This window comes from Cuculus canorus, chromosome Z, assembly GCF_017976375.1.
Source record: "Cuculus canorus isolate bCucCan1 chromosome Z, bCucCan1.pri, whole genome shotgun sequence".
Taxonomy (NCBI): Eukaryota; Metazoa; Chordata; class Aves; order Cuculiformes; family Cuculidae; genus Cuculus; species Cuculus canorus.
Window position 1 is genome coordinate 3,724,564 of NC_071441.1, and position 25,036 is coordinate 3,749,599.

Sequence of the window (25,036 nt, forward strand, 5' to 3'; positions counted from 1 at the left end):
TGTCCTCTGTTTGTGAATTTTTAAGGACTTCTCCTGAGACACATAATTTGATTGAGCTTTCATCATTCAGTGATGCCCATGTGCTTTTCATTGGAGTCAAGAAAAGAATAACACTGGTGGTTTTCATAGATGAACGCTTAGAATAAGATAGGAAGTTTTGAAACATTTTAGATTTAATGACACAGACAGATGCCGGCTTGAATGTCTGAAAAGCCACATGTGGAGTTACGCAAAAAGATAAACTGTGGCCTCATAAAGATACTCACAGTATACAAGAAAATTGTCAAAAAGATTTTTACTATCAAGGGTTTATTAAATTATGTTTATGCTATTTCTTTACTTTAAAAGACAGACAGAAGTGTAGAGTCTATTTTGTAAAAGCCTGTCAGTTCACATAGAAATCACTATGACATGACCCTGAACTTCTAAAGGGTGAAAAACGTTTTCCAAAATCTTAAGTTATTCAAAGTTCATCTGTTTGAGAGATGATGCCTACAACAACAGATTTAACACCGAGGGAACCTCCTGAGGAAGCCTGAGTATATTAAAAAGCTTCCGAATGATTCCAGTAAAATCCTTGTACAGAAAGTTCCAGCTCACTTCTTGTTTACTTGGTTAGCTGCTGTAGAAGAGTCACATAGGATTTCCCTAACAAATCACATGTTCTCATATTGCAGAATTCTTGAGCCAAATGCATAGAAAACCTTGGGTAACCTTTTCTTCCTCAATATACACAGGGAGAAATAGTCTGTTTTCAACATTTTTGGACCCGCATTACGTAGAAAATAGCCAAATAATGACCTATTTCAGCATATTTCCTCCTGTACTCTAAACAGCATCTGTATAATTTTCTGTCAGTCTTATTTTCAACTGACAGTACTTTATAAGCAAGAGGGCCATACATATATTGTGTCCAGTTCTGTAATCCCCAGCATTAAAAGGATATGGAACTGTTGCAACAGGTCCAGAGGAGAGCCACAAAGTTGATCAGAGGGCTGAAGCACCTCCCATATGAGGACAGGCTGAGAGAGTTGGGATCGTTCAGCCTGGAGAAGAGAAGGCTCTGGAGAAAACTTACTGCTTCTAGTACCTTAAGGCGGCCTAGAAGAAAGCTGGGAAGGGACTTTTTACAGAGGCTTGGAGTGAAAGAATGAAGGGTAATGGCTTTAATTTGGAGGGGAGAAGATGTAGATTAGACATAAGGAAGTATTTCTTCACCATGAGAGTGGTGCGGCACTGGCCCATGTTGCCCAGGGAGGTTGTGGCTGCCCCATCCCTGGAGGTGTTCAAGGCCAGGTTGGATGGAGCCTTGGGCAGCCTGAGCCAGTGGGTTGTCCCTGCCCATTGCAGGGTGGTTGGAACTGGATGATCTTTAAGGTACCTCCTGACCCAAACTATTCTATGATTCTGTGATTCTATGCAATAACATTACATGAGTGTAGATTCACAATTTTGAATATTAGTTTGCAGGGAAATACTCTGTTCCAAATGCTGTGAGCTATCTTCCCATGCCTACTGAGATAAACAGACCTGAGGCGGGAAGAGGCTTTGAACGTATTTCTGGAAAGCCTAGCTTCCACTATCTGCTTCTTTCTTAGCCGCTTTAAAGTCACACATTGCCTTGCCCTTGAGCATTTGGCTTTCATAGCTGTTTATCTGAGCTCTGAGTGCAAGGAACTGCCTTAGGTCAGTGTTATTGCAAAAGATGCCTAACGACAGCCAATACAAAACATGAATGACACAGATTTGTCCAGATTCCTACTAAAACAAGGGAAGGTGATGAGTACGACATTTTAAGAATGACACGTGTTAATTTGGGTATTTGTCAAGAGAAGGGGCCATCTGAATTCTGACCCCTGCTCCAAGGACTGCATGTGCACTGAATCCAGTTACTGTTTCACATAAATAACCCTTTAAGTGGGACCAGAACCCAGGTTTCCATTAGTCTAGGAAAGGATTCCATTAAGGATTCAGGCTTCTGCTGTCTTTGACTTGCTTGATGAGGCTTGGCTTTCACAGAAGGAGTGAAAGAGACATTGATTGCCCATTCACACACACTGCTTAAGGAATTGCTTGCCTTGTGTATCCAGTTTCCCTGAGCCAGATATATAGAATGCTTCAGGTAACTATGTGTTTTTCAGTCTATAAAAGAGGGAGATGCACTTCTGCTTTTAAGTACTTATGGCATTGAAAATATAATATATACTCTGAATAATCCAATGGCTCAAGCAAATAGATGAGAATGCAATTAGAATTTCCACTGATGTTTTAGAGCATCACATTTTTTATGACTTAGTTTTTCATTTTCATTGCTGTCATCATCATAAACTTCTGCTCATATAATTTTAAGCAAAACCTGCTTAAGTTTAATTGTATTTTTTTAGAAGATTATTATGATAGTTTCTTTGCTTTCCTCATTTCATGCAGAGTAACTCAGAAAATATTTTATGTTTATGATGGCTTTTTCTCCAGTCTGCTTCCACAGAAGGCAATGCAAGTCTTTGCATTGATGTCACATTGATACTGATAGAATATATCTTTAAGAATAGGAACAGTTCCTTCAGGATTTCATGTTAGCTCTAAAGGCTTTGTTCAAATCCTTGTCATGGAAAAGCTGCCCTTTGAATTCAGAGAGCTTTGGATAAGCTGCCTGGACTCTGAGGCCAGAAATCTTTCTCCAGTAACATGAATTCATTAATTTTGATAAGTATCAGCAAAGTAGGCATGATTTGTTCTCAGTAGGTGAGAAAAGTTTCACAACAAGAAGTTTCAATGATTTATTGAAGATAACAGTGTAGATAACTAGTCTGTGGCCATGCTAGAGCTCAGAATTATCTGGCAAAAACTAGGCACCTAATTTTTATGAAATGAGTAAAAATTTTGTCTCTTTCATCATGCTGTATTTTGAAATTCATCCAGAAGAGAAACTCTGAACTATAAAAACAACTGTGCCGAAAAATATTCCTTCTCTTCCGCTAATACTTTGCAGGCCAGGCTTGTATTTCAGACACCCATTTCCAGGGTGACATGTGTGCAAACTTTTCAGTAGTCCTGCATTTGTTATGATGACAGCACTGAAGAGTTAATGTCTCCAGTAACTTTTTCATTTTTGCAAATCACAAACTTTGCAAAAATACATCATTTTGTTTAAAGGATGTGTTTAGTTCCCCTAAACCAGTAGAAATTAAAGGTTTTGGAAACCATGCCAAGCTCACTGTATAGACTGCACACAAACTTTGTGGTTACTTTCGCCTCTGTGGTGACTCACCCTTAGTTGTTTTTGTATTCTTAAAATATAGATTTAGCTTAAAAATCAGTTCATCTTCTCTGGTCACATTTGCTGTCTTCAGATCTGGAAGATATTTGCAAAATAATTTGTCTTCTCTCTGTCACACCAACTCTTCCCAGAAGGCACTAGTGTATACTATCTTTTATTTCTGTTTTCAATTGTAGGTAGACCTTAAAAGAAAACTGTTAGTTAAAGTTATTTCTGTTATACCATCACTCAGAGGAGGGAAATACCCTTCTTTCCACTTCCAACCCCTAAGGTGGTGCTTTCTTCATGATTCCATGAGGTCACACAGAATAAAGAGTTTGGGAACCACTGATGGTTAGCTGCATTGTTGTGGACAAGGACAGGTTATGCACCCCTGCTTCAGATACATTGGAGAGCATCCTAAAGCGTTAGCATCCAAAACTTAGATATGCTCTTCAAGGAAAAAAATATTTGTCCTGATTTCAGGAATTCTGTGGTGTTGTATTAGGAAAACTACAATGTAACTGCTTCTCTTAATAGTTTGAATTGCTACAGCGGCATAATTTGGCTTTAGGGATAATGTTTGAAACGCAAGAGCCGGAAATATTATTGTTCACTATGGTGTATTTCAGGGCAGCAGTAGGTGCATCTTCAAATACTTAGGCAAAAAGGTAAGAGTCTCCAGAAAATAAGTGGGAAAGATTTTTCTTTCATAATGGCAATTAAATCTGTCTTGAAATCCACAGCCTGCTTGATTATTCTGGGCAGATTAGCTCCTCACGAAGTTCCTGCAGCATATTATGAAATGAACTGAAAGCTACATTCCATGTTTTATTACTTTCAATATTGTGTGTGGCCAGCCTTGCGGTACAGTGTGCAGTATAAGCACCTACATCCCAGCTCGCTTTCACCTCAGAGGCATTGGCATCGGTGGCAGCCAGACATTCCCCACATCTTTTTTGACTTTGGGAACATGTTCGAACTTCTGTTCAAGCTGAAGTAGTAATTCTTGAAATACGTTCATCTTTTGTTTATTTTGAGATCTAGATGAATAAACTCAGGTACTATGTAAATGGTTATATGGCTTATGATCTGGTTCGCTCACCGTTTGGCAGACAATAATCGCAATGTACTTCTCTATTACACGACTGCTTCTTATTGCATGTGACTATGCCTGCAAAGCACAAGTCTCTGCTGGTGGTCCATTTCATTCCCATGTACTTGCTTCCTTCTTTCCTTCATGATTTTAGAGATTATAATGACTTAAGGCTCCTCAGTTCGCTCTGAACACCTTCTGTTAGGGCATTTATTTTTGTGCAGCTGGTCACCCCTATCAAGAACAGTGTTTTGACTTACTGTTTCCACTTCTCTTCATTTGGCCTCAAGCAGCAGTAAAAGGACTTTCCCCAGATGTTTCTTGGTCTGTCTTGTGTCATTCTAACCACACACTTTGCCCACTGAATCTTTGGGAATTAAATCACTATTCATGTTCTTTATTGACCTCCCATCATTCCTAATTAAATTAAATCTTACCCACACATCCCTAAGCAGTAATTTATTTCTGACGTTATTCAGTTTCTTTCTTTGTCTTTTTAGTAAGTGACCAAGTGTCACTTCTATGTAAAACAAAATACTTCAAAATAGTCTAGTATATCCTAAACTCTGATCTTCTGATTTAAAAATAAAGGAACACACATTTCTACTCCATTTACCTCCTCAGATTGTCAGTAATATTAGTGTTCTCTCTTATATTCTGATTGCCAGTGTGTTGTGGTTTGAGCTAAATTAGACTCAGCTTTCTGACTCTCACTGAGCCTCGATTAAGTAATATTCAGCAAGTTTTTCAGACAGTTTCTCTCTAGAAATGATAATTCAGTGCACTGGTATGTGAAAAGGCCAGTGCTTATACTTATTCCTATAGTAACCAAAGCCATCCTTGGGCTGCTGAAAAAAAAAGCCTCACCTGCAGGGAGGGGCACACAGAACAGGTGACCCCGAACTGACTAACAGAGTATTCCATCCCATATATGTATACTCATTATAAAAATAAGAGATCATGAGGGTCTCACTCTGTTCTGTGATATCCAGTGGGTACCTTGTCTGTCTGGTTGCTCCTGATCCTGGATCCATGTGTTCCTGAATCCAGTTCCTGATTCCGGCGCCCTGCTAGCCACGTACCCATTCCCTCGTGCTTACTCTACAGTATTTATGGTGACATAGAGTCATAGAGGGGTGAGGTGGGGGGAGGTATGTCAGATATTTGTATATATTTTATTATTTTCTATTATTTTCTATTGTTGTTGTTGTTATTCCATTACAGTTGTAGTCTTAATTTCCAACCTGCAAGTCTTTTTTCCTTTTTCCTCTCATCTTCCTTTCCCTGGGGGTGAAGGGGTGGGATTTGGGAGTCCAACTGCTCGATTTTAGCTGCCAAAAGTGGCCGGGCCAGGGCCAAACTGTGACACAGTGCTCTGGGGCACCTCAGTTAGCAAAGTTTTGTTACAGCTATCAGCTGCTAGAGGAGCTTGCCTGAAATCCTCTTGTCAGATAAAAGCTGGTAGCTGATTTTCTCTTTATTTATCGTGAGTGTCATTTTTATTTCTACTTCACTGAGGTCTCAAATTATTCTTCATATCATATCTTTCTTCATTAGGCACCAAAATTCTTAGTAGCATCCAGAGGGCTGGTGATGATCGACTAATTTCAGTCCCTCCAGCAAATTTTGTAATTGTACCATCACTCCAAGGGCATCTTAAGAGGACATGAAGAAGTCAATCTTTCCACCTATTCCCACTCTTATTTTCCAGAAATCACATTGCTATTCAGCTGTTATCTGTTCTGTGTAATGGATGGTTCTATAAAGTATCACAAATGGCAATTTATAAACTCATGAGCTGGAGATTTTGTGACACTTATGACTCCCTCTGTCAACACTCTTTAAAAAATGCCGGAGAAACCCTATTTTCAGTCCAACAAAGTTGGGTTTAGGTAGTCTTTGAGCTATCTTATTCCACTATTCCAAACAGTTCTTCTCATCATCTCTCTGATTTCAATAATTGAGTTATAAAATTGCCAACATTTTGTTCTTCGTTTTTGCTGAGCGTTCAAACTGCTTCTAAAATCTCCTATAAATTTATCTTCTACAAGCAGCTCAGCTATCTGTAATATGTCTATATTCAGAAAGCTATTAAAGAGCTCCCTCCCTCTGTCTCCAACTGCATTCTTGCATTCTGCCCTTTATCACACTCACATTCGATCTCCTTGTCTCTGTGTGTTGTAGCTCTCATAAAATAGTCCCACATTGTATGCATTTTCCCCTTGCTCCATTTGGTCCACAAAATCCTGCGAACCTTGCACAGTTCTGCAATACTTTAGATTTTTTTGCCTTATCACACTCAGCATGAGACCAGCTTAGAAATTACATTCTTACTGTCACATATCTGTGTCCAGTTCCATACCAATAAGTTTCTCAGTGATCCCTTGTTCCTTATACTTGGAATTTTCCTAAATTGTCTTCTTTGGTTCAGTCTGTCATGAAATATCCTGAAGCTTGTTTTGTATTGCTAACTATTGCAGCCTGCCTTTCAGGTATCTCCAGGATGATGTGTCTACTGACTTTTCTTGTCACTTTTTGGGCAATCACTTTATGATCAACTCTTATGCTTCCAATCTTTGCCTTGCATCTTGAGACAAAATATGCAGCTGAATTACGGGTAACCACCTCTGTAGATAAATGGATATGCCGAAGAACATTTTTATTAAGAAACTTTTTGTGCTATTCAACTGTATCCTTAACTGTGACAATTAACCTCATGCCATTGCTACTTTCTACAATATTACAATTAGATCACTTTCATTGTCTTCCACATCTTCCTTTTCTACTTTGGCATTGCAGCCATTCACCACTGTTTTGGTGCCATTCTTTGCAAGATTCTGGAAGACTATCTCACAATCAGCACAGAATTAATGCTTTATGTGGTTAGTTATTTCTCTGCCAGGAGTGTGTTTATTTATTCCTGATGTACTGCATGTTCCACCAGTTGAAGATACATCCAGTTTGCTTATTTTTGCTTTCAAAGCTTATGAAATTTGAGAATATAATTTCAGTGGGTTGATAATATATCACTGGAGATACAGAGAGACATGATCTCCTACTCCTTGACCTTCTTCCAGCACCTTGCTGCTACAATAAACAATGATACTCCTCCCTAAAAGCAGAAGTAGTTTTGGATATCCTTCCCTTCATTTGGCATAGCCCTTAAGGACAACAAGGGACTGATGCCTCTCTCTCTGTGGCCATGGCACCAATCACCACAAAGTTTGTGTCCTTTAAACTGTTGGTTGTCTTGTCTGAGTAAATCAACATGTGTTTCTTAAACTTTATTAGCAAGGCTGTCAGGTGCATGTCATTCTGTGTGCTGTACTATGGTTTGGACTTCTCCTGGCCCAGGTAACAATGTTCCCTCTACGTCTGGTAAGGATTCCCATGCAGCAAAGAGCGTTTCCTGCTGCAAACACTAAATCCAATATTTGAAGGTTCCTAAAGAACAACGGCCTGAACTCATGCAGAATTTAAGTACCTACGTCCTTCTATGCCTTTGAAAATTCCAGTTGAAATGCAACACTGAATGAAGCTGTCAGAGACTTTGAAGTGTCTCACAGAAGATACGGTTCTATGGTCTTTTCTGTCAGCACTTATTATGTGATCGTATGGGAGATATTGTCTTTTAAAGCAGATGTTATTCCAAGATTATTTTTTCTTAATGAAATCAATTGAAATTGTTTAGGCAAGAGACAGCCTGCTCTCATCAGTGTCGCGTCTAGAAGTCTGTGGGAATTCCTGTAAAGCAAAACCCCCTATCTCATTTTCAGTAAAACCAGCATGAATGCCATTTCTCTGGGTAGATACTTATATACCTTTGTTTGACTATGCATGTCGGCAGGGTAGTACTGCCATTACAGGTCTAATTTAACTACTAAAAGGAAACTGTGACTTAGAATTTCTCCTTAGAATCTCAAATTCCATTGTTTGTAATGCTAGGGCGCAGCCTCAGCGTTATAATTTCATGCTGTTGAGATGCCAGGATCACAGCTACAATGAAGAAGAAAGTAAAGCCCTGTGAAGAAAAAGCAGGCCACCTGTAAAAGATTGATTCAGCAAATTATATACGCAAGTTTTAGTTCAAGTGGATATTTAGTTTCTTTATTGAACAAAGATAGATATAAGAAAGGAATTAAAACATAGTTCTATTGTGTAATGCACTGTTGAGTCATTATCTTAAAACTGATAATGGTTCTGTGGGAGACAGAAGTATTTACAATGTCTTCCTTGAGAGCACTCAGCAATCTGAACCAAGTTATACCCCGAAATTACAAACCGTTTCAACTGTAAAGGCTTTTCATGCATTTCCTTGGCTCTAGCCCCCAAATGGCCAACTCTGCGGAGTGTTGCAAGATTTCTACAGGTAAAAGTAAGGAGACATGAGATGAACAGGCTGGTGTTAGCCACAGGGGAAGTAGAAAGAAAAGCAGAAAAGTAGAAAGAAAAAGCCTTCACCTCACATGCTGCTCCTGAAGTACCCTGGGAATATGCTCTGCTAACATTCTGCACTACAAAAGCTCTCAGATTTTAAGGAAAGGAATCGCTGAAACTGAGGAAAATTCTGAAATGAGTAAGTACTTGGGATGCTTCCTATGCCATTTTAATAGATGCATTGCTAATGGATTCTTATTGTAAAATATTATACATTAATACAACCACAGGATATACTTGATTGCAAATCTGGCCCCTCTGGTTTAAGAATAATTTCATAGGGCAACTGATGAGAAAATGAGTCCTTTAAAAAGAAAGATTCTAGCATGGAAATCAGTTCAGGCCTCAGTTTTAGATATTTCCACAGCTGTTAATTTCCTAGAACATCACCGACAGTGAATACCACACCACACATCATTGAGAATCTGTAACTCCTTCATCTAGACGGAAAATAAAAAAAGCAGCCTTTAGCTGAACAGCCAACATCTTTTGCCTATGATAGACCTAAGAGCTGGAGGCCTGGACACCAATGCACAGAGCCAGAAGTATTTGAGCTGCTTAGAGCTGACCAAAAGGATGCAACAAGAGGATGTGTATTTACTGGGTTGATCAAAGCATCCCTTTCCCCCACACTGGTACTATTTAGTGAGATGTGCTCCATACCACATGATGGGGTAGTCAGTGTACGTGTTCCTCCTGTTTCCGCTCATCAGCCTCTCAGCTGGATCCACTGGTGGCTTGATCAGCTGTTCTCATCAAAAAATAGTTTACATTAATAACTTAATAGCCTGTTAGTTAAAGCATCTGGGCTATGACCTGGGATCTACCCTTTCAAATTTGAGAACAGATCTTTCTTATGTCAAATTTCTTCCATTTCTCCTGTAGCAGTTATCCCTCTCCATATGAATTATTGAAATTGTCTTTGGGCAAGAAAAATAGAACTGTTTTGGTTTTTTTCGTTTTGATGCTTAGGACACTATTCTGGAGCACTGGGATTCCTGTCCCTGCTCCAAGCAGTATTTCGTCGTTTTACGAGAAGTGGAAAAACTTTTACATCTTATACTATCTACCAGTATAAATTATCCAGTTTACAGGGCAGTGATTAGAGTGTTTAAATGAGAGATAGTAGAACAGGATTTAAACTCTTTCTTCTTGAAATAAATAGTAGTAAAGATCTAAAGCAAATTTTTCCATTTATAGGGACCTCTTCTTGCTGTCTGACTTCTGAGTGAAGCCCAATGCAGAGGCCTAATACCTAATGGTAGAAATTTCAGATATGATAAAGGCAGGAAGTTGAACACAGAGATTTTTTTAAGCAGCTAAGCAGCCACGTAGCAACTGACTCTGCTGCAGAAGTTCTTAAGGGCAGCATCGTACTGAAGTATGTGCTTGATAGAGAGTCACTTAACTGCCCTCATAAATTTAGATGCTGTGACGTTAGAGGCTGTGCTGAGACCTTTTCCTTCTCCCCTAGTGAGATTCTGTGTTGACACAGTGGAATGATCTGTCCTATTTAGGCCAAAAATTTTTCTGACAAGGATTGTTTGTTCCGTGGATCCTGACCAAAGTCTCAAGGTGTTGCTGAATGCAAAATAATCACTGGGAATGAACAACACCCATTTTTCAGTGCGGCGGTTCTGACAGCCAGTCATGAAGTACTGGGCAATATTTTAAATGCAGCTTGTGTAACTGCTGAAAGTGTTTTCTTGTGTACGATATAGCTAAGATACATGTAGTGTTAAGGTTGTAAGTAGTCTTATTATGTACTTTTTGGTCCAAAATTTGAAGGTAAGATTTTTTGAGTGGACCTGCCTTGTTACATGCCCAAAAAGGTTACCTGATTTTTCCAGACTGAATCAAAATGAGGCATCATTTTCCCCTATAACTCTTGCCCCATTTAGTGTAGAAATTCTATGACAACTAGTGATGAAAAAGTACAGCATAACTGTAATTATAGCTTTTGGAATTATATTATAGCTTTTGGAATTGTATAAAAGGGATCATTAGTAAATCTGTGAGCCTTCGTTACTTCCAAGACCTATTGTGCTAAATTGAGTGTACTGAAGTGCTTTTGGACGTCATCACTTCAGAACGGGATTATCAGATTAAAACAAACTCAGAAAATGGGGCTATTCACTGGCTAGGTCATATAAATAATCATAAAGTCTTCATTTGCCTTTTCACAAGCACTAAATAAGGAAAACAAAATGTATGAAGCATATCTGCAAATTCTCACCAATTCAGATGTGCTATTGTTCAATACAATTGGTACTTAACAAGCTAAACAGGTAGATGTGGTTATGGTTCTCACCTTGCTTTACAGCTGCTCTGTAGAGTTATGGCTTACTCTGTGCATGCTCCTAATACTTGTATTCTCCTCAACATTTACATGCTTTTAGTAACCTCGTTAAGAGGATACTCGTGATTAATAATGCTTTAGAAATATCCTGGATTGTGTAAATCTACCTTATTAAGCACCTTAGTACCCAACTACCAGAAACATGTGTAAACAATTGCAGCTTTGAGTCTTTACTGTGTTGCTTGTAAGTAAACCCTAAAAGGGATACCACTTTTTAAAGCTATAAAAGATAACGCAAACCCAAAAATGTGATTTGAGAAGCTTTAGTTGCTTTAGTATAGTGCAATTATGGGAACTGAGCATAAAAGAGATACAGGTAATATTTGTATGCTGTTTGGTTCAAAGAAAATATTTACTGAAAGGGATAGGGCAGGGAGCTGAATTTGCTGAGACTGGAATTATAGCCAGTAAACAGGATAAGCATTCCCTCTGAGAGTCCATGCTTTCTAAAGAATACCTTTGAAATAGCTAAGGGGAAAAAAGAAAGAGGAAAAAAGGGGAGGTCTGCCAGACATGACAAGATTGTTTTGTACAAGGAGAAAACAAGATTAGCTATAATGAGATTATCATCTCATTCTGTGAGGCAACACCCACATAAATCAACAGACAAAGGGGAGGGAGCTGGGCTCTGCAGGAATAGTTAACAGCAGCATCGTATCTGTAGTAAGAATAAGCCCTCCCTCCTTCCCCAATACAGAATACTGTTCTAGTTGTAGGACTATAATGAAAATTATAATTAAATATGATGTCTGATAGCAAGAGTATTTCCGTCCAGCATATGAAGCACATTGGAGCTAGAAGCTCTGAATTTATAAGGGAAATTTCTTTAAAAAGTAGCCATAATTATCTTTTTACAAACTTGTGTTTTGTCAGTGTGTTCAAGCAAGACGGCAGGACAATATTCCCATGTTATCCCTTTTCTACAAATCGCTCTTTGCTTTCTGCTTATTTCTCAGGAAGTGTACTATTAAAGAAATACATGGAGAAAGCCATCAAAATCAAGTTGAATGTGATTCTCTCCATACTTGGGAGACTATACCCCATAACGGTAGAATCTCCTTTTCATTAGTGAGAATCTACCTGTACCAGGGTCAAGCGTGTGATAATCTCTGAAGGAATGAATTAACCCACTGTGATTCCCTTTACCAGAGTGTTATCAAAGCTCATGCTTTCCTCTTCCTGTGTTGTCACCAGTGGACTCAGAGTTCATCGTATTTCCTGTGCTATTTAAAGAATTTCTTGGGCTGGTAGATTTTTTTAAAGACTGCCTCTGTATTCTTTAGTATACCAATAGGAAGCATTTACCCTACACAAATCATAGTAACTTTGCAGTTCTCAGTTCATACAAAGAGACCAAATTTGGCACATTATATGTATTTATAAACAGGATTAGGTTTGAAAACAGAGGATTCTGGACCACATAACGTTTTCATTTTCTGCCCACTCTTGAAACACTTTCCATAATAGGTAACCTTTCCACAACTGCTTGGAAAGGTCTTTGAATACAACTTGGGATATGGCATGTTTATCACACCGAAAAGATCTTGTTACAAGAGATGTAGATATGATCGAGGAGTACAAAAACCCCTGTGACTTCTGAGAGCAACTGGCTGTGAAAACAGAGTTGTGTTGTGCCAGGACTGTTTGGGTCCAACACTTACAGAGTCATTTCACCCACATACACCTAAAATCTTCCACCACATTTATTCTGCTTCTGTTTAGTAAGAAGACTGTTACACCCTCATACCACGGCTCCATAAATTATTTAGCCCTTGGTAATTTTCACATGAGCTCTTTTCTTCTGTTGAGTCTAAATAAATAGAACGCCGACTTCTTTGAAAGTTTTGTGAAAACTGATTTTTTCCTAACGAAAAGGCAGAATTATGGCTTATTATTTATCTGTTGAATTTGGAAAGGGAAGGGCAACGGAAAGGATCTAAGTCACTTGCAAAAGCCAACGGAACTCCTTAGTGCTATGTGTTCTGGATCACAGGCTGCGTCTTTTGAGAAAGAGGGACAACCTATGCGAACAGGATTTCTCTCAAGTGTGATGTATCAGAGTGATACAGGCCAGGTGTTTACCAAGCACACCTGGTTACGAACATCCCACGTATGAAAGAAAATATACTTAACTTTTATTCATCCATGCTATTAAATTTGTTTTCTCCTTTTCTTTATTAACCTATGGCTCTATTACATTTAACATAAAAGGTAAATGAGATCAGCTGAACCTGAAGGCGGTTGCTTGCTGGGTCCCAGGGCTGGAAAGAAACCACAGGAAGCTGCTCATGGGTGTGCAAACAAGTATCAGTGAATGAAACGAGGTTCCTCAGGTAGTTCTCCTGGCCTGGGGGCATGTGGCTCAGCTTGGTCCACAGACCTCACCTCCTGCAAGTGTTGTGCTACCCTGTGTGCTAACTCCTCAACAATCTGCAAGGACAGTGACGTCCAAGGATAAGCTGTAAGTGATCTCTTTGCCAATAACATCCTCTGACATGTGCAAAGGCAACTTCCTTCCCTTAAGCTCTGACGACCAGAAATCCATAGATGCTTTCCAGGCCCACATGTACAGAATCTCAGAATGATTGGGTTTGAAGGGGACCCCTGGAGGTCACCTGGTCCAACAGCCCTGCTCAGGCAGGTCACCAGTTGCCCAGGACCATGTCCAGATGACTAAATCTCCAAGGCTGGAGACTCCACTACTGCTCTGGGGAACTGCTTCTGTGGTCAGTCACCTTCACGTTAAAACAGCTGTTTGCTGATGTTCAGATGGAACCTACGGTGTTTCCATTTGTGCCCATTGCCTCTGGTCCTGTCACTGGACAACTCTGGAAAGAGCCTGGCTTCATCTTCTTCATAGCCTTCTTTCAGATACTCAGACACGCTGATGAGACAGAGCCCCGAGTCTTCTCCAGGCCGAACAACCTCAGCTCTCTCAACCTTTCCTCATAGGAGACATGCTCTAATCCCTTAATCACCTTAGTGTTCCTTCTCTGAACTCTCTCTAATGGGTCCATGCAGGTTCTACCAGCTATTGCGTAAGGCTTCTTTTTATTTTTCAACAACAGCAAAGAGCACTTGATGCACAGTGAAATCCTGTTTCCTGACACAAACATGTTAAAAGAGGTTTCTAGACCTCCCTCTTAATCCATCATCGTGGTGGAAGGGAGGGTTAAAGTCCCTTCCAATCCCTAATGGAGCAGTTTACTCTTCGGCACTACAGAACCCCTTTGAAAAATTAACCAACCAAAAAACTCCCCCAACATGCCCCTAACACCACCACGAAAAGCCCTCACAAAATTACCTCTTGAGAATGTTCTTGCTTTGAAAAGACTGTTTTGAAGGAAGTTCACCTACTTAATTTATTGTAAATGTTCCTTACAGAATCTGTAAGAATAACAGAGAAAACATGGTGCATGTTCCAAAGTGGGATACCCTACCCTCTGACTGAAACTGGTTATAGGATTTGTCAAAAAGAATAAACGTGGTTCTTAGACCAATGCATTAAGTCCTGCCAACATACCATGTTTGACTACTCGGTCCATTAAATGTGACAGAATCTCCATCTGTTCTTTGCAATGTTAGCTAAGGCAGCTTTATTTTTATTTTGTTTTTTTTTTTTTTGCACTGCCCCATCAAATCTGTAGGCATGAAAGTAGGATGATGCAAGTTTGATTTACCCACTCACAGTGCTACACATCCAAATTTTCCCTTGCACCTGCACTAGGATTGGTCTGGTGAGCTGGATGTCATGGGTTTTTTTTTAGTGGACAGAGTACTTGCGTGTCACACTTTTCTTTTTTAAGGGACAAAACCTTTTCCCTTCCAAAAGTTGATTCTCTCTCCTTCCTTTCTGTTTAGGATTAATCCATTCCTGCTTCCTAGCAACCACTTGCTATTGCAATTCCAGCCAAGACAGCCAGTAAATATCCACCATGTAAGTACCGAATGCAAGTGGAGCAAATGAACTGTGTTTAAGTGCTTTTCCCCCTAGCTAGCACCGCCTGAAAATCTACACCACATACCCTTCTGTCAGCACTCTCAGGAAACAGTTCTCAAGGCTATCAGCAAACACAGCAACATGTTGCTGACTGATAAATCTGTGCTTGAGTGTCTAGGGAAAAATATGCTCTTCCCTTGTCACACAGAATGCAGATCTGAATCTGGACTTGCTGTGGGCCCTAAGGATGTCATGCAGTGACTGCTAAGAAACTGAGAGGAGTAGCATCTGCATTCAACCAGAGCGCCTACATTTAGTTCTTAGTTATTCTAGGATCCTTCTATAGTCAGTGAAGAGAAGCAGTTATGCAGAGCAATTTAAATCTGAATTTGAATCGGTCTCTGAAAGTGCCCTTCACTAACTCCACAGTGAGACAAGACAGCTAGACTTCTGACCTGAGTACCTGAAGCTAGGTGAATTTTGGTATACCTCCGGAAATCCATGTCTTTCACCTATGACCATATCTCTATGTATGAATAAGAAAAAGATGTATCACCAGGCTGGTATTATCTGATATTCTGTCTGCATAATTTGAGCTGCCTTAAGCATCTCAGGGATGCACCTTATGTCATACAAAACTGCGGTAAGTGTAGATTGCACTGAAATTTGAACATTTATATTATACAGTCTATTTAACTTCTCCTGGACAATGCCCTCTAACATTCTAGCCAGGCGTGCATGCAGGAAACGGGTATCTACCCTGCTCATTTTACTGATTAAGTACATTCATTCAGTTTGTAACAACTGCATGCAAACCAGTCTTTCACACTTTCTCTGCTAACACAAATTTTAGCAGAAATACTGACCTAAGAGATTCCTGTTCCTTGCTCCACAGCATGCTGCAGAGCTCTCTTTATTTTGCTAACACTACTGTCTGTGTGATTATGTTATAGTCTAGATCAATAACCAAACTAAATTTGAAAAGGAAGGCTCCAAAAACTGAAGATCTCCTAGAGCAAAGACTGCTTTTGAGAAAACACTACCCACTGTAATAAATATTGGAGCATCTCAGCTTCAGATCAGGTTTACTCATTGGCTTTTGGCAAGTGAACATTCAGGTCACACAAAAAGCACTGTAAGTAACATATAAGACAGTGAACTGTTTGTTTACTGTGAACTGTAAACTGTATGCTTACTGTATGTAAATGGGAGAGCTCAGACAGGAAAGGTGGGATTCATCGCACTTCATGTTTCACCTCTGCAACATGAATCTCAGTAGCCCAAGAGGTTGCCCTGTGCTCCTTTACAGACAATGGAAAGAAACAGCCCTATAAAATATGATTAACTTCAGATGATAAGATGAATTGTGCTCTGTTAAGTGGCTGTTTCTCACCAGGACCGTAAGGAAGTGGAGAGTGATGCTGTTGCTTGTGTGTTTGTGCATATACACATTTCGTGCACGTGTTTATACGTATATATGTACAAACACACACACAATTTAATTCCAAGATAACATATATGCCTGTATATGTTAGTTCTCATGCATAAGCCCATTCCCTTCTGATCTTTCCACCAAATAAGATTTCTCATTATAAAGTGACAGTGAAATGTGCCTCAAATTATGCGGGCTTTTCAATGCTGAGAAGAAAGGCAACAAATCAGGCTTCCTACTTTGGCCTAAGTCCTCCATCATCCTGCCAGCTTGCAAACAGCAGAATATTCAACTGCTATCAGCAGTTCTCTCCTCACACTTAATAGTTTGGACTGACTGAGCACAAGACCAAAGCAGCATCAAGTGTCTGAACTAGTGTAAAAAGCAGCCAGTCCTTGGATGTCTGTGCTCCATAGGGAGTTTCAGCCCACCTCCTTGTAAGTCCCATTAAATGGTGTGACAATGTACAAACTCCAAACTTCCAATGTTCTCCCTTTAACTAGGAGGAAATATTAAGTTAAATAAGTTAGCTAATAACTTTGTAATGAGTCAGAGGTTGTTTGCAGTGGACACTGTGTCTTCTGTGTATTCTCCTTGCATAGACAGTTATACCTCCTCCAATATAAGCACTACAGTGGACTAAGTATCCTTTCCTAAACCTTGTAAACAAATCCACTTGGTGCAGTCACGTATATCTAAAGAGGTGAACGCGCTAGGAATTAGCCACTCGTGATACCTAGAGGCATCTCTTCAGTCTGCATTATTCAGCCTGTTTTCTCATTATTCAGTGCTGTTTCTCCTCTTTCAGCTTGCAGACACTAAACATGTTGGACCTGCAAGCGTCAATGGCAGGAGAAAAATTCCAATAGAGTTTCAAAAGCAGCAACTAAGCATATTTATAGGTTGTCCAACATTTGGAGATTTCTTGGTCCATCTAGCTGCGTTCTACGTGGATTCATAAATACAGAGGATTAAAGAAAATCCTGGCCTCCTTCATGCTGCTTTTCTGTCTCTTTGGACTAAAATCAAACTCTGCAGCACACAACATATTGCTTGTCAGAGCGCTTTCCTGCCAGAACAATTTGCAAATTCAAATTATGCATCACAACACTCTTGCAAAGTGGAAAGGAAATTAAAAAGCTGGCAACAAACCGTCACTTGTTGGAGCAGTCTCATGTAGGTCAAAGCTTACCTTCGGACCTACGGAATTTAAGTAGCAGGTTGTGGAACACTGAAGCAGAGGACAGGATCTCTATAATCCCACCAGTGTGAATGGAAAAGGAAGCTCCCTAATGCATACACAATCTTGGTCATTCCTCAGGTTTTTTTGTCTCATCCCGTAGTAAAGCCAAATGCTTTTTGAGAAACCAGTCTCAAAAATCCTCGGCTCTTAAATGAATTTAGAGCTGCAGAATGGTGATAAATCACAGAATCACAGAATCATTGAGGTTGGAAAAGACCTTTAAGATTACCAAGTCCAACTGTAAGCCTAACACTGCCAAGTCCACCACTAAACTATATCCCTGAGTACCACATGTACATGTCAAGGTATGGTGACTCCACAGCTTCCCTGGGCAGCCTGTTCCAATGCTTGATAACCCTTTCACTGAAGTAATATTTCCTAATATCCAACCTAAAACTTCCCAGGCACAACTTGAGGCTGTTTCCTCTTGTCTTATTACTTGTTACCTGGGAGAAGACTCCAACAGTCGCCTTACTACAACCTCCACCCAGGTGGCTGCAGATAGTGATAAGGTTTTCCCTCTTCTCCAGGCTAAACAGCCCCAGTTCCCTCAGCCACTCCTTGTGAGACTTGTGCTCCAGACCCATCACCAGCTTCATAGCCCGTCTTTAGACACACTTCAGCACCTCGATGTCTTTCTTGTAGTGAGGAGCCCAAAACTGAACACAGAATTCAAGGTGTGGCCTCACCAGTGCCGGGTTCAGGGGGACAATCACTTCCTTACTCCTGCTGGCTTCACTATTTCTGATACAAGCCAGGATGCTATTGGCCTTCTCGGCCACCTGGGCACACTGCCGGCTCATGTTCAGCTGGCTGTTGATCAACAACCCCAGGTCCTTTTCCACTAGGCAGCTTTCCAGCCATTCTTCCCCGGGCCTGTAGTGCTGTGAGGGGTTGTTGAGACCTGAGTGCATGACCCAGCACTTAGCCTTGTTGAACCCCATACAGGTGATCTCAGCCCATCGATCCATCCAGCCCAGATTCCTCTGCAGAGCTTTCCTTACCTCCAGCAGATCAATATTCCTGCCCAATTCGGTGTTGCCTGCAAATTTACTGTTGGTGCACTCTGTCCTCTCATCCAGATAATTGATATGTGTTAAACAGAATCAACCTCAACATTGAGCTGTGTGGAAAATCACTTGTGACTGACCACCAACCGGATTTAGCTCCGTTCACCCCAGCTCTCTGGGCTCAGCCATCCAGCCATAAGCAGGCAATTTGTCCACAAGAGTACTGTAGGAAACACCCTAAACAGCATCCCCGGGCTTTTCCTCCTCCACTAGGCAGGTCATCTTGTCATAGAAGCAGATCAGGTCAGTCAGGTAGGATCTGCCTTTCCTAAACTCATGCTGACTGAGCGTGATTACTTGGTTATCCCGTATGTGCTGTGTGATGCCACTCAGGATCATCTGCTCAATGACCTTCCCTAGCACCAAGGTCAGGCTGACAGGCCTGTAATTCCCTGGGTACTCTGTTTGGTCCTTCTTGTAGGTGGGCATCCCATTTGCTAATCTCCAGTCAAACAGGACCCAGTTAGCCAGAGCTGCTGATAAATGATGGAGACTGTCTCAATGAGTCCTTCCACCAGTTCCTTCAGTATTCATGGGTGGATCTCACCCAGCCTTACAGACTTGTTTGTATCTAGGTGGAGAAGCAGACCACTAACCATTTCCTCTTGGATTATGAGGGCTCCATTCTGCTCTCCGTCCTTGTCTTCCAGCTCAGGGGCCTGGGTACCCAGAGAACAACTGGACTTACTATGAAAGACTGAGGCAAAGAAGGCATTAAGCACTTCAGTCTTTTCCTCAGAAAATAAGATCTCCACAGCACCTACATCCCCAGCTCTCACCTGAAATTCACAGATAGCAAACTGACTCTAGATACTTAAATACCTTTGAAAACATAGCCTTAAATAAAGCACATAAAATACAGATCTCAGAAGCTGTAATCCTCCTTCCCCTGAACAAAAACCCCTGCCTCCAGAACCAGTTTCTAGCCTCTTGTATTGTCTCCTATTTTCTCTCTGCAATGTCTGCAGACATTGCGGCACAGTTTGGGCAATCTTTAACGGTCATCATCTCTGCCAGTTCAGTGCTTGTAATTTCTTCCTGTTTTTCAAGTGGCTTATCTGGTACAATGTTATTATTTGTTGGCTCAGTGAAAGTATGATTAAAGCGAAGAATATAAACAGACTTTGGAAAAAGTTGTAATTTAAATCCTTGCTGATTAGTTTGTAGGCTACTGATGGGTTCAGAATGAGAGGTGGGCCTCAATCAACTCTAACGTCTGGACCCAGAGCCACAGGATAAATTCACAACAATTCCTCTCTTTACAACAGAGTAAGCCACTTACTTCTTTAACTCTGAACTTCACAGAAATTGGTACATTCAGACTACAGGGAAAAATGTGAAGTAAAACTACGTCTCTGTGTTAAGCAAGGTTCTGGAGCCCTGCTGCTTTGGTGTTGTATGATGCTCAGTGGAAGACTTGACCTTCTGAGAAGATGCTAGATGATGATGCTTCCCGACGTTACAGAGCATATCAGAGGGGCATTCAGGAATTACCCACTGGTGAAGATAAAGTGTAAAATGTCTGTTCACCTACTACTACCTCTCCTTAAAATTTTCTCTCCTTTAGTAAGAGTTTGAAGCAGAAGGGAACACTTAGAGCCCACTGAATACGGCCCTCTGGGTACTACAGAGTTTATTCATCGGGACTTATTCTCAGCTGCCATTCCTGGGAAGAGTAAGAGTGAAGAACCTATAGGCTTTTTGTAATTGATTTGTGATGGGTCAGATTCAAAGAGCATAAAATAAAGAGCCTTCTATTAGGCTGAAGTGACACAATCACTAATGCAAGGAAGAGCAAACAGAGAGCTTCCCTTAGCTCAAACACTGTGGTATTCTGAGCCTGTGAACACTGACTTGTTTGATTTTATGCACATATAGACAAGCTCTCGCCTTCCCCATGTTTGCCCTTTTAGTAGCCACATCCTGGATAGCCCACAGTGCACAAACCCAGGATGGCCACCCAGGATGGGAGTGGCAAATGCAGGAGGGAGAACAGCAGCTGTGGCAGCATGGAGACCCACACACTACAAATGCCATAAAGTGCCGAACAAAAGATGCAGATGATGTGGAGAGAGCTGGGATGCTTCAGGTCAAGGGAATTCTCTCCCTACCAGCTTGGCTGGGAACCACATTCCTACATTCCTGGCCCTGCCACGGAACCAGACAGTGTTGTAGAGGCAAAGGCTGAATGCTTTGTTGTGGGTAATGTGTCAGGACAACTAGTACAGAAAGCTGAAGTTTTACAGTGCCTCTGCTGGCCGTATCCTGGGACCTGAATTTAAAAAGCACTTAACAGATAATTATTATTTTGTAGTCCCTTTTGATACAACCCGACCAATTTAAAAAAGTTTCTCTTACACTGAACTGATTTTGCTTGGATTAAACTATGGCCTTTTTTGTTGAAACATTTCTGACTTGATTTAGAAATGCCAAGACACCGAAGCATGAAGAATAATTTTCTGCCGAGCCTGCTAAAGAGATTTTACCTTGCAAACCAAACTCTGAGAATCACAGTTGCTTCACACAAAATGTGACAAGAGACTCACTTCCATCAGCACTTTACACTCCATCAAAGTCTGTTTCTTTCATGTGCTGAAACAGCAGAACAGATAAGGAGTAGGAACAGACATAGTGTTCTGGCATTCACTATATTTTAACCAACCATGTCTTCAGTGAATTACTCACCCACCTGTTTTACAAGGGGTGAGAGATATGGGAATTTGACGTTTGGAAATGGTGTTTTCGTGTACTGTTTTCGATGTGGTGGCTGAGACATGCGGGCAAAGGAAAACTTTGGAGTCTGGATGCATTATTTCACTATCTTTTCTGAAAAGGGCTTTTTCCTCTTCCTTTACAAGCCACGTATATGTTAGGGAATACAGAGCTTGCCACTAGACCCCTAGCATCCTGCCATACAGATCTGTCCCTGGCTGGATGTGTGTAGAGTGAAGAGGAGATACATCAGAGTGTCGAGGTGAAACTTTCTGGTTACCATGCAGAGATCTTGCAACCCAGAATATTTTATGATTTAAACTTCGACTGCACTTTTTCTTTTCATGTAGCGTCCATAGTGTTTACAGTCCAGGGGATAATTAGGTTATGTTTATACTAGTATACTACATAGTGCCAGGAAATTTGTGTGCACATTGACAATCAACTGTCTTCACCGTTTAACTGTTAAAGTAGTTGAATTCCCAGGCATATGTCCAGGAATCAGTCCCAACTGCTTGTCTGGATACAGCCAACCCATTTTGGAGGGCAAAAGAGCTTAATAGCACAGACACAGCTATTCTGTTCCAGTTAAATTCAGTGCGAAAGAATGCTTTTCCCCCATAGTACAGGAATTTCCTGGTATACATCTAGCCTGAGAAGACTGGCCTTGCCATGCTGAAGACGACTTATAGAAATGGAATATTAAGAGGTTTGGTTTCAGCTGCATTCCTCTCCCCCCACCCCCAGAATTCCTCCTATCCCTCTCTCCCTCACTGCTAAATCTGTCAGCACGCTTGTGCAGTGGTCACAGATATTCTAAAATCTATGTGTTATTTGGGCCCCGATGAGAAAAAAGTGGTAGGTTTAGGTCTGAGAAGGAAAAAAAAAAAAAGAGAGAGAGAGAACTGTTGGTCATGGCAATTCTAAAAAAGCATGAGTGTCAAACAGCAAGAATCAGAACGGATGTTTCTGGGCGTGTGAGCAGTACAACTGCAGTTTGTCTTTAGAAACACATCCATCAGAGGCTCATTTACAATGAGCTGAGCCAGTCAATTGGAAATTTGTAATAATTCATTTTTGTTTTTCTCATGCAATGAGACAACGCAGGACAATTCCAAATTTTTTTGTTTTTCAACCAGATTCTCTTCAGTTTTTTGGTCTGAGGTGACTTATCACAACCTTTGAAGAAAGTGCTTTCTGAAAAGCGATCTGAACTAAAGACCATTCAGAATCCTTTTCTTCATGGAAACAGTTCTATTTCTGTTAAATTTGATAACAGCTTGTTTTTACAAAATAAGACATCAATGCCAAATTGGAGCTGGCAGTATCATCTAAAGAAGTGTCACTCTGGATATAAACAGGAAATATTTAGAGTGCTGATCCAGTGATTAACGAATGTTTCCACATGTATATAGAAGCCAATTTTCCCTTTCCTTGGAGGTCACTCCATTACATAAGCTACAGAAGGGCTATAACTTTGGTCCCTCATATTGAAGTATACAAAAAATAACATTTCTGTGCAAATACTGGTATAGTTGTCTCCAATTGACATCCATTACAGGCATTCTCACTTACTCCATTGGGAGAGGAAAGCAAGCCAATAGCTGATAGGTTTTTAGCTCACACTTCTTTTTTGCGGCCAAAGCAGTTTTCTTCTGTAAGAATACTTTGCCTTCCCTAAATTAATTCATAGACACTACTCCTAAGGGTGAGAAACCCCTCACCCTTCTTCCTCTTAGACACCCTAACATTTTTTCTGGCTGGGTGACCAAAAGTGAATTTGACTGAGTAGCTCTGAACTCTTTTGCAGGGATCTAGCTAGACACTAACAGTAGCCTTCTTAGGCTGCCCATAATCTAAATACACATTAAAAGTAGCCTAACTCTAATTGCCCAATCTAATTGTCTGACCAAAGGGTACCAATTTAGGATAACAATAGCACAGGGCAGAACTTGTTAGCTAGTACATGCTGTCCCAAGAGCAGCAAACCAGTCGAAAGAGAAAAATAAAAGACTGTGTATTTATGTTGTATTCCCTATTATTTTTTGCAAGGACACAGAAACCTCAGGCACCCAAGGGAGCCCAAGACCTTCAGGACAGCAAATTAACTTTGCACTTTAAGTTGCAAGCCAAGTATATCAGCATTTGGTGGAACTTCTGAGAAACAGAAACTGTATTGACCAGACCAGGCAAACTGAAAAGAAAACTCAGATGGGAAAACACTCTACACTAGTGCTTTTCTATTGAACTCATAGACAAGTCTAGACTTACCCTTGAGAGCCAGCCAGGTGTTTCTGAGCTTCTGCAAGGTGTCAAGAGATCTCTGCTTTTGCTGGAAGCAGCAGGAGTTAGGAGGACTTCTTAGGAGCCAGTATTTCAGTTCAGCATTTGGTTTCCTTTTCTATATTCTCTCTGGAGAGGTTTTTCTTTGGCTTGATCAAGCGCAAGCCTGCCTTATTCCTGCTTTTTGCACATGCTACATCTGAGCTCTCCAGTAGCCCTTTGTTGTGTGAGGAGGAGAAATCTTTGTATAAACATTGACCTACAACATAAAGACTATCTGAGGTAATAACTTGGCAGAAAGACTCTCTTATGTAAGAGGAGTTGCCCCAACCTAAAATGTCTGTACCACACAGCTTTCAGGAATGAGGGTTGTTTAAAGTTAATAACTCACTGTGTAATAGTTAACTTTCAGAAATGTTATTGTTCGTATCTGAAACAGTTTGCCTTAAGAAAAAAAGAAAAAAGACTTGCGGCATACTTAACCCTCTTCAGTAATGTAGACAGGAAAAAGCTCTATGTAAAATATAGCTTTATTCTGCAGAAATACAGGTAATGTGTATATATTGTGTATTCACTGTGTAGATGTACATAGAAACTGAGTGCTTTCATTAAGGACATGACCTCAAGTTTTCTGAAGTCCATGAAACTGCTATTGACCTAAATGACTTCAGATAATTACTAGGCCCGAATACCTAAATTCAGATGTCTCCAGTAATGCCTATGAAATAAGGACTTAATTAAGGCTTCAGGCTTAAATAAGACTTAAGTGGGACACAAGCACCCTGAAAGCCAGGCTCCTCTCTTGAGGCACTGTGTCTCAAACCACTGCTTCTCTTCTAGTCCTAACCGAAAGACTACTTCACCTATTTGAAAAGCAATCCAAGGGCCATGTTGTTCTTCACTGTGACACTAACTTTCATTCACAACCCAGTAAACAAACTGAACTCAGTGTTTATTCTTTTCTATTCTCTCCTGTCCTGCTTCTGTGCGTGGGAATGTGTGTATTTTCATTTATTTGCTTTGTGATCACTTTCTGCTTATTGAGGCCACAGCTTTCAGAGTCCAACCGAGTATTCCCGGTATAGTTAGACACTATTCAGGGAACAGGCAAGCTTTTGCTCTCTCTTTTTAGCTATGCTGTCAAGCTTCTGTTTCATAATTTCTTTTTCCAAGTGTATACAGTAGTTTGTTCAACTACTTGTCCGTAG

At 40.5% G+C, this 25,036-nt stretch overlaps 1 protein-coding gene across 1 annotated transcript in view; it reads right to left on the reverse strand.

Moving 5' to 3' along the window:
* LOC104059668 (LIF receptor subunit alpha) overlaps nt 1-24,039 on the reverse strand; it is a 91,438-nt gene extending 67,399 nt beyond the window's left edge. Inside the window, exon 1 of the mRNA XM_054053700.1 lies at nt 23,817-24,039. The gene's annotated coding sequence lies outside the window, so the exon portion shown is untranslated. The remainder of the gene's footprint in view (nt 1-23,816) is intronic.
* Nucleotides 24,040-25,036: the final 997 nt, after the last annotated feature.